Source organism: Haematobia irritans, chromosome 1 (genome assembly GCF_050003625.1).
Source record: "Haematobia irritans isolate KBUSLIRL chromosome 1, ASM5000362v1, whole genome shotgun sequence".
In the NCBI taxonomy this organism is placed as follows: domain Eukaryota; kingdom Metazoa; phylum Arthropoda; class Insecta; order Diptera; family Muscidae; genus Haematobia; species Haematobia irritans.
In genome coordinates, this window is record NC_134397.1 from 71,732,272 (window position 1) to 71,741,627 (window position 9,356).

The 9,356-nt window shown below is 37.7% G+C and overlaps 1 long non-coding RNA gene across 1 annotated transcript; it reads left to right on the top strand.

The window, feature by feature from the left end:
- Positions 1 to 1,660: 1,660 nt before the first annotated feature.
- Positions 1,661 to 2,039, top strand: LOC142239028 (uncharacterized). Its single transcript, XR_012722897.1, has 2 exons — positions 1,661 to 1,768; positions 1,826 to 2,039. It is a non-coding gene; the product is annotated as an uncharacterized LOC142239028 (long non-coding RNA).
- The last annotated feature ends 7,317 nt before the right edge of the window (positions 2,040 to 9,356 follow it).

Here is a 9,356-nt window from a genome sequence, read left to right on the forward strand (position 1 = left end):
TGTTTTACTTGACCACAATGATTCTTTTACAACTATCTTCAAATGCACTTTGTCTGATTGTTTGAAGGGGCTCTTATTGGCGTCTTTCTAAATGTATCCGGAAGTGCACCTTATAATTGCACTCATGCGATACTTTTTTGTAGTAACTTGGCGTGGTACAACTTCTCAATAGTGACGGCGCTTTTCCGAGGAGTTTTGGATACCGTATATGACTGTTTCGACGTAGTGGGGATTCTCAGAAGCGCCCCCAAATTCAAAAAATGTTGGCAGGGTGGTAGCGATGAGAATGAAATGGAACTTTGAAACGCTGGCAGGGATTTTGTAGCTGGGATCTCAATCTTAAATTTAAGGTATAATACATATATATTTACTTCATACTTTCCATACCCTTTCACAATTTATTTCACCTTGACTGGTGTACAACGTTGTTATACCCTCCACCATAGGATGGGGGTATATTAACTTTGTCATTCCGTTTGTAACACATCGAAATATTGCTCTAAGACCCCATAAAGTATATATATTCTGGGTCGTGGTGAAATTCTTAGTCGATCTGAGCATGTCCGTCCGTCTGTTGAAATCACGCTAACTTCCGAACGAAACAAGCTATCGACTTGAAACTTGGCACAAGTAGTTGTTATTGATGTAGGTAGGATGGTATTGTAAATAGGCAATATCGGTCCACTTTTACGTATAGCCCCCATATAAACGGACCGCCAAATTTGGCTTTGGCCGATCCGGCTGAAATTTGGTACATGGTGTAGTATATGGTCTCTAACAACCATGCAAAAATTGGTCCATATCGGTCCATAATTACATATAGCCCCCATATAAACCGATCCCCGATTTGGCTTACGGAGCCTCTAAGAGAACTAAATTTCATCCGATCCGGCTGAAATTTGGTACATGGTGTTGGCATGTGGTCTCTAACAACCATGCAAAAATTGGTCCACATCGGTCCATAATTATATATAGCCCCCATATAAACTGATCCCCCGATTTGGCTTGCGGAGCCTCTAAGAGAAGCAAAGTTCATCCGATCCGGCTGAAATTTGGTACATGGTGTTGGTATATGTTCTCTAATGACCATGCAAAAATTGGTCCACATCGGTCCATAATTATATATAGCCCCCATATAAACCGATCCCCCGATTTGGCTTGCGGAGCCTCTAAGAAACGAAAAAATCCAATCCGGCTGAAATTTGGTACATGGTGTTGGTATATGTTCTCTAATGACCATGCAAAAATTTGTCCATAACGGTCCATAATTATATATAGCCCCCATATAAATCGATTCCCAGATTTGTCCTCCTGAGCCTCTTGGAGGAGCAAAATTCATCCAATCCGGTTGAAATTTGGAACATGGTGTTAGAATGTGGTCTCTAACAAACACGCAAGAATTAGTCCATATCGGTCCATAATTATATATAACCCCCATATAAACCGTTCCCCAGATTTGATCTCCGGAGCCTCTTGGAGGAGCAAAATTCATCCGATCCGGTTGCAATTTGCAACGTGGTGTTAGTACCCTGCCAGCATTTCAAAGTTCCATTTCAACCTCATCGTTACCACAGACTCGTAAATGTCACTTCAACCATCATGAAAAGGTACATCAAAAAGTACATGCAAGTAATTTGCCATCCCTACTGTTAAAAAGCCATTTTTTTTTTTGTGAAACGCCAAGCGCAACCAGCTTGTTATATTTTAATTAAATAAAAACGAAAATAAAGTTCTGAAAACATAGATTATACGCTTAAAAATGTGAAAGGTATATTGGTGAACAATTTGGTGATTTTCCAAATGGAATAAAGTGATTGTTTTTCAGATATTTTACAGACACGCTGCCTCCATGGAATAAAAACACTGGTTGATAGACGCAGCAACATGTAACTCGCTACTTGTAACTCAACATCATCATTAATGCCAAAAATTATGTTAAATGTAATGTGATAGTGGTATAAATGGTATATTTTTAAGAATTTGTAAATGTTTAATCAAATTAATAAATATCTAAACAAACGTGTTTTACTCGACCACAATGATTCTTTTACAACTATCTTAAAATGCACTTTTTCTGATTGTTTGGAGGGTCCCTTATTGGCGTCGTTCTAAATTGATCTATAAAGGCACCTAATAATTGCACTCATGCGAAACATTTTTGTAGTAACTTGGCGTGGTACAACTTCTCAATAGTGACGGCGCTTTTCCGACGAGTTTTTGATGTCGTATATGATTGTTTTCGACGTAGTGGGGATTCTCAAAAGAGTCCCCAAATTCAAAAAATGTTGGCAGGGTATAAGGCCGCTAATATACATGCCAAACTTGGTCCATATCGGTCTATAGTTATATATAGCCGACCCCCAATCACAACAAAATTGGTCCATATCGGTTCATATTCATGGTTGCCACTCGAGCCAAAAATAATCTACCAAAATTTTATTTTTATAGAAAACATTGTCAAAATGTTATTTCTATAGAAAATTTTGTCAACATTTTATTTCTATAGAAAATTTGTTCAAAATTTTATTTCTAAAGAAAATTTTGTCAAAATTTTATTTCTATAGAAAATTTTGTCAAAATTTTATTTCTATAGAAATTTTTTTCCAAATTTTATTTCTATAGAAAATTTTTCCAAATTTTACTTTTATAGAAAATGTTGTCAAAGTTGTATTTCTATAGAAACTTTGAACTTAATAATATACGTATTTAATCGGCCTTTTTTAGTTTAATATATACCACGCATGGACTATGTGGTATATATAACGGTGTTAGGAAGTTTTAAAATATCTTGCCATCGGCAAGTGTTACCGTAACCCAAGTAATTCGATTGTGGATGACAGTCTTCAGTAGAAGTTTCTACGCAATCCATAAGCTTCGGCCTGGCCGAACTTACGGCCGTATATACTTGTTTTCTTGACTGTACGTATTGCCAAATTTTCATCTCCATGTCAGTGGCCAGTGCCGACATCGATGCCCGCAATGATTGAGAATTATTCTACGGTGTAAAATCGGCTTCTCTCTTTATCATACAATATATTTATATTGTGCACCATGTGAATACATCAAAGATTATCTGAATTAACAAGATGTCTATATGCTTCCTCTTTTTTTCCAATAGGCTCATTAGTTTAGGTCCATACATGGAGAGTTGGAAAAAATGGGTATGATGTTACGAATCTAAAAAAGAAAAGAAAATGAAGAATTTTCAATTTGGTTAATAGGCCTGTTTCTGCACTCTTTTCATTCAAAATTTATGCCAAAAGAAATTACTTCAAGTAAATTGTGTTTATTTTTATTTTGTTGTGTCTTTATTGGTACCGTATCTTTACAAATTGCATTGCCATACAAGACATAATGACTAATATGGTTTATTTATAATTATATAATGATTTAACGGCTAAACTGGAACTTAATACCCACCTTAAGATGTATATTGTTACGAATTTGATAATTATAGATATAAGTTTATTTAAATTAGTTTCCGTTAATTTAAAATTTAAAATTGTAACGATAAAATTTCGCTATCACTTGTTGGAATCATCTATTCATTTTCTAGTATTTTCCTGAATTTCTTTTATGTTCTTTTGTTTGCTTACCGAAATGTTAGTTCTTACTCTCTCATAGAATAACAACCCCTTTGCTTTGTTATTTTGCTTTCTCATTTCATCTCATTGTCTATTGTCATTGTTGTTGTAGTAATGCGAGCATATATCTATGTGAGTGTGTATGTGTTTGGCAGCCACCAGACGAATTACTTAATGGTCGTAGATCCTTCTAGCATTGTCTAAGAATGTTCTGGCGTTGCCAGAATATTGTAGTGCTACCAGAATGTTCTCGTATTGCCACACCGTCATATATAAAAGCGCTCGCATGCTGCTAACGGGTCAGTCTTAATTAAAGCGTCAAACGAATAACTTCAGTGTGAACGAATTGTAAAGTGTGAAGTCATAGTAAATAAATTGTAGATTGTCGTTATTTAAAAGAACTGTGTTTTAATTGTCGGGTAATTAAAAACGCCTAAATATAAAAACGTAACAATTGGTGTCAGAAGTGGGATAACGAAAAAAAATCTACAATGAAGTTTAATGAGCTTCGAGTGGAAGACCTAAAAAAGGAGTTGAGCAAACTGGAGCTGCCGACAACAGGCAATAAGGCCCAGCTTCAAAAGCGTCTACTGGAAGAGTTTGAACGGCGTAATATTGACATTGCGACGCATGAGTTTGATTATAAGGAAGACATTGATGAATCAATACTCGTCAATACCAGCAGTATAGAAACTCCGTCTGTGGCTCCGAGTGTTGTGGACTACACATCAATGCTCAGTGTTTTGAGCAAAATGATGGAGGAAAACTCTAGAAAAATCATGGATGAGAATTCTAGAAAAATGGAAGAAAATTCTAGAAAAATGGAAGAAAATTCTAGAAAAATGGAAGAAACTTCTAGAAAATTGCTGAAAGAAAATGCCCTACAAATGGAAGCAAGTTCAAGAAAATTGGAAGAAAAATTCGACGAAAATTCTAGAATTCTCAATGAAAAACTACAACAAATTTCTGAAGGCATGGAAAAACGTGTGGACCATATAGAAAATCAAATTGTGGAATTGGATAAGAAAGTTCTTTCTGTGGATGAGAAAATTATGGTTCATGATGAGAAGTTTCTGCACATCGAGAAAAAAATGTCAGAGCTGGAAATTAAAGGTGGTCCAGTGCGCGTCATCGAGGGCTCAAAAATCAAAACTCCTGTTTTCGATGGCTCAACGTCATTTGATGTCTTCAAATTCCAATTCGAAATGGTTGCTTGTAGAAATTTGTGGAATGACGATGATAAAGCAATTGAACTTCTATTGGCATTAAAGGGCAATGCTGCTGATGTGATACAAAGCATTCCCGCTGCTTCTAGAAATAACTATAATGAAGTAATAGCGGCACTTCAACGCAAGTATGGTGGAGAGCACAAGCAAGACATCTTTAGAATGGAATTAAGAGGTAGAGTCCAGAAATCAAACGAGACTCTACAAGACTTTGCAACAGAAGTTGAGCGGTTGGTGCTACTGACATACCCAGGAGAGAGTCACCCACTTGTGGACCGCATCAAAATTGAGACCTTTGTGAATGGCATTCGAGACCCAGACATAAAATGTGCAACATATGCGTCACAAAAGGCTACATTCGCAGAAACAGTAACATTTGCACTTGCGCAAGAAACTGCGAGATTGCTGGCACGGCCTCAAATTCACAAAGTACGCAGAGTAGAGACCGAGTGTGAAGAATCGAAATCGGTCATTGAATTGGTAAAAGAGGCTCTAAAGCAGATAATGCAAGAAATGAAGCAGCAGGCAAATAAATCTAGAATAAAATGCTATAACTGTGATAAGGCTGGACATCTTTCCCGGGAATGTAAAGCGTGGCGTAAAACGTCGGGGTCAATCTCGCCATCTCCATTAAACAATAGTCAGAAGAAGGCGACCACAAAGCCAAGCGACTCAAATTCAAATTTTGCGGATAATAGAAATGGTGGCAAACAAGTTATTCATCAAGCCTTGACACGACGGCATTGCAATGTAGAAAACAGACGCTACTCGAAGGCTGAACCAAAGGAGACAGTTGTAAATGTCAGGCAGTTACACATCGAATCTGGCACAGACTGGTCAACAGAGCAACGTAAAGATCCCATTCTGAGAAAAATTATTTCGGCAACACAAGAAAATAAGAAACCCAACAAGAAAGACATCGCAGCCGAAAGTCCACTTATGAAAGCATACTGGGCTCAATGGGATAGTTTAGTTCTAGTCAATGGATCCCTGCAACGTAAATGGGAAAGCGAAGATGGCAAGAGCAGCCGAAATTTGATCATCGTTCCAGATTCCAAAATAAGAGATGTTTTGGCGGAGTTCCATAATGGTCCCAGTGGAGGTCATCTGGGAATAACCAAAACCGCCGAGAAAGTGAAGCAACGATTCTACTGGGTTGGATGCCAGAAATCAATTGCTGAATGGGTAGCCAATTGCGAGAAGTGCATGAAGGCGAAAGGTCCAACAAGGAAAAGTCGAGGTCCTATGCAAGAATATAGACCAGGAGCTCCGTTTGAAAGAATAGCAATGGACGTGGCAGGCCCTTTCCCAGTAAGTGATTCTGGAAACCGTTATGTCCTTGTGGTCATGGATTACTTCAGCAAATGGCCGGAGGTGTATGCAATTCCAAACCAAGAAGCAAAAACGATTGTGGATGTTGTCAACAAAAACTGGATATGTCGCTACGGTGTGCCGTCCGAGATTCACTCAGACCAGGGAAGAAATTTTGAATCGGCCACATTCCAAGAGATGTGTGAATCCCTTGGTATCAAGAAAACGAGGACTACACCATTACATCCACAATCCGATGGCATGGTAGAAAGGTTTAATCGCACTCTGGAGGAACATCTTCGAAAAGTAGTGGACAACGGCCAGAGGGACTGGGACGAGCATATACCAAAGTTTTTGCTGTCGTATAGATCTGCCATTCATGATTCCACCTCTCGAACACCGGCCAATGTTCTATTCGGAACTGAGTTGAAGTTGCCTGGTGATCTGATATTCGGTGCTAAACCTAATGAGCTCGCCATGGAAGAAAACAGAAACGACATCCCAAACACTTTCGGTGAAGTTCACGAATCAGTGCGCAACAAAATAAAAATGGTCAGCAACAGAATGAAGGCGAGATACGATCGTGCTGTAAATACTGAAGGCTTCCAAGAAGAAGAATTGGTTCTGCTATTTAACCCGCAACGAAAGAAAGGATTGTGTCCTAAACTGCAAACACAGTGGGAAGGCCCATACAAAGTCATCAAGAAGATCAATGATGTTGTATACCGGATTCAGAAGGACGACAGCCCTAGATCAAAGATGAAAGTTGTACATCTGGAACGATTGGCTCCTTACGGAACAGGTTCTGTGCCTGTTCGGGACGAACAGGCTTAAGCGGGAGGCAGTGTTACGAATTTGATAATTATAGATATAAGTTTATTTAAATTAGTTTCCGTTAATTTAAAATTTAAAATTGTAACGATAAAATTTCGCTATCACTTGTTGGAATCATCTATTCATTTTCTAGTAAAGGGTGATTCTTTTGAGGTTAGGATTTTCATGCATTAGTATTTGACAGATCACGTGGGATTTCAGACATGGTGTCAAAGAGAAAGATGCTCAGTATGCTTTGACATTTCATCATGAATAGACTTACTAACGAGCAACGCTTGCAAATCATTGAATTTTATTACCAAAATCAGTGGCAGAAAATCCGCTTTTTTATCGACAAATTTTGTTCAGCGATGAGGCTCATTTCTGGTTGAATGGCTACGTAAATAAGCAAAATTGCCGCATTTGGAGTGAAGAGCAACCAGAAGCCGTTCAAGAACTGCCCATGCATCCCGAAAAATGCACTGTTTGGTGTGGTTTGTACGCTGGTGGAATCATTGGACCGTATTTTTTCAAAGATGCTGTTGGACGCAACGTTACGGTGAATGGCGATCGCTATCGTTCGATGCTAACAAACTTTTTGTTGCCAAAAATGGAAGAACTGAACTTGGTTGACATGTGGTTTCAACAAGATGGCGCTACATGCCACACAGCTCGCGATTCTATGGCCATTTTGAGGGAAAACTTCGGAGAACAATTCATCTCAAGAAATGGACCGGTAAGTTGGCCACCAAGATCATGCGATTTGACGCCTTTAGACTATTTTTTGTGGGGCTACGTCAAGTCTAAAGTCTACAGAAATAAGCCAGCAACTATTCCAGCTTTGGAAGACAACATTTCCGAAGAAATTCGGGCTATTCCGGCCGAAATGCTCGAAAAAGTTGCCCAAAATTGGACTTTCCGAATGGACCACCTAAGACGCAGCCGCGGTCAACATTTAAATGAAATTATCTTCAAAAAGTAAATGTCATGGACCAATCTAACGTTTCAAATAAAGAACCGATGAGATTTTGCAAATTTTATGCGTTTTTTTAAAAAAAAAAGTTATCAAGCTCTTAACAAATCACCCTTTATTTTCCTGAATTTCTTTTATGTTCTTTTGTTTGCTTACCGAAATGTTAGTTCTTACTCTCTCATAGAATAACAACCCCTTTGCTTTGTTATTTTGCTTTCTCATTTCATCTCATTGTCTATTGTCATTGTTGTTGTAGTAATGCGAGCATATATCTATGTGAGTGTGTATGTGTTTGGCAGCCACCAGACGAATTACTTAATGGTCGTAGATCCTTCTAGCATTGTCTAAGAATGTTCTGGCGTTGCCAGAATATTGTAGTGCTACCAGAATGTTCTCGTATTGACACACCGTCATATATAAAAGCGCTCGCATGCTGCTAACGGGTCAGTCTTAATTAAAGCGTCAAACGAATAACTTCAGTGTGAACGAATTGTAAAGTGTGAAGTCATAGTAAATAAATTGTAGATTGTCGTTATTTAAAAGAACTGTGTTTTAATTGTCGGGTAATTAAAAACGCCTAAATATAAAAACGTAACAATATCATTAATTTTGTTTTGTTCCCTGGTGTTTTTTCTGCGTTAAGTTTTGTTCCCTGGTGTTCTTTCTGCGTTAAGTTTTCTACAGTTTTTCTGAGAAAATAGGAATTTTTACTTTACAGTTTTAATTTTGGAAACACGCCCGTAGTAGCGGCCAATTCAAAATGTTTTCCTCTTTTAACTTCTTTATTGTCAATTGTTGTTTTTTATCTCATTTTGTTCGTGTTTTTGTCTAAAGGCCGGTATGCACCTCTAGCGAAATTTTCGGTACCAAAAATTTATTTAAGTCTACAACAAAAAAACAGGGCTGTGTTCACAAATTTTAAACCAGCTAATCGCTTTTAAAAATTTTTAATATATGTTCCAAATATTCCTCAAATAAATTGCTTATTATTTACAGACCTTTTAAAACTTTAACGCACACAATGATTGTAATAAATTAAATGTTTGCTGCCAAAATATGCTTTTGACAACCCTGTTATTTTCATTAGAGGTGCGTACCAGCTTACGAAATTGAACGCTACCGAAAATTTCGTTAGCATAAATAGCAATGCATTTCTTATGGGAATGAAATTTTTCGATAGAGGTGCATACCGGCCTTAAACGAAAAATTTTAGAGTCACAAATTATTACACATTATTGATCCCCCGAACACAACTATTTATACATAATAGATAACGAAAGTGTGTGAACCTAAAGTCGTGCACTTTTATCTATTCAAGGACAAGAGGCAATTTGGACATCTTGTTATAATTACAAAGTCTTTGGTACGTATTGCCAAATTGTCATCTCCATGTCAGTAGCCAGTGTCCACATCGATGGCCGCAATGATTGAAAACTATTCTACGGTGTA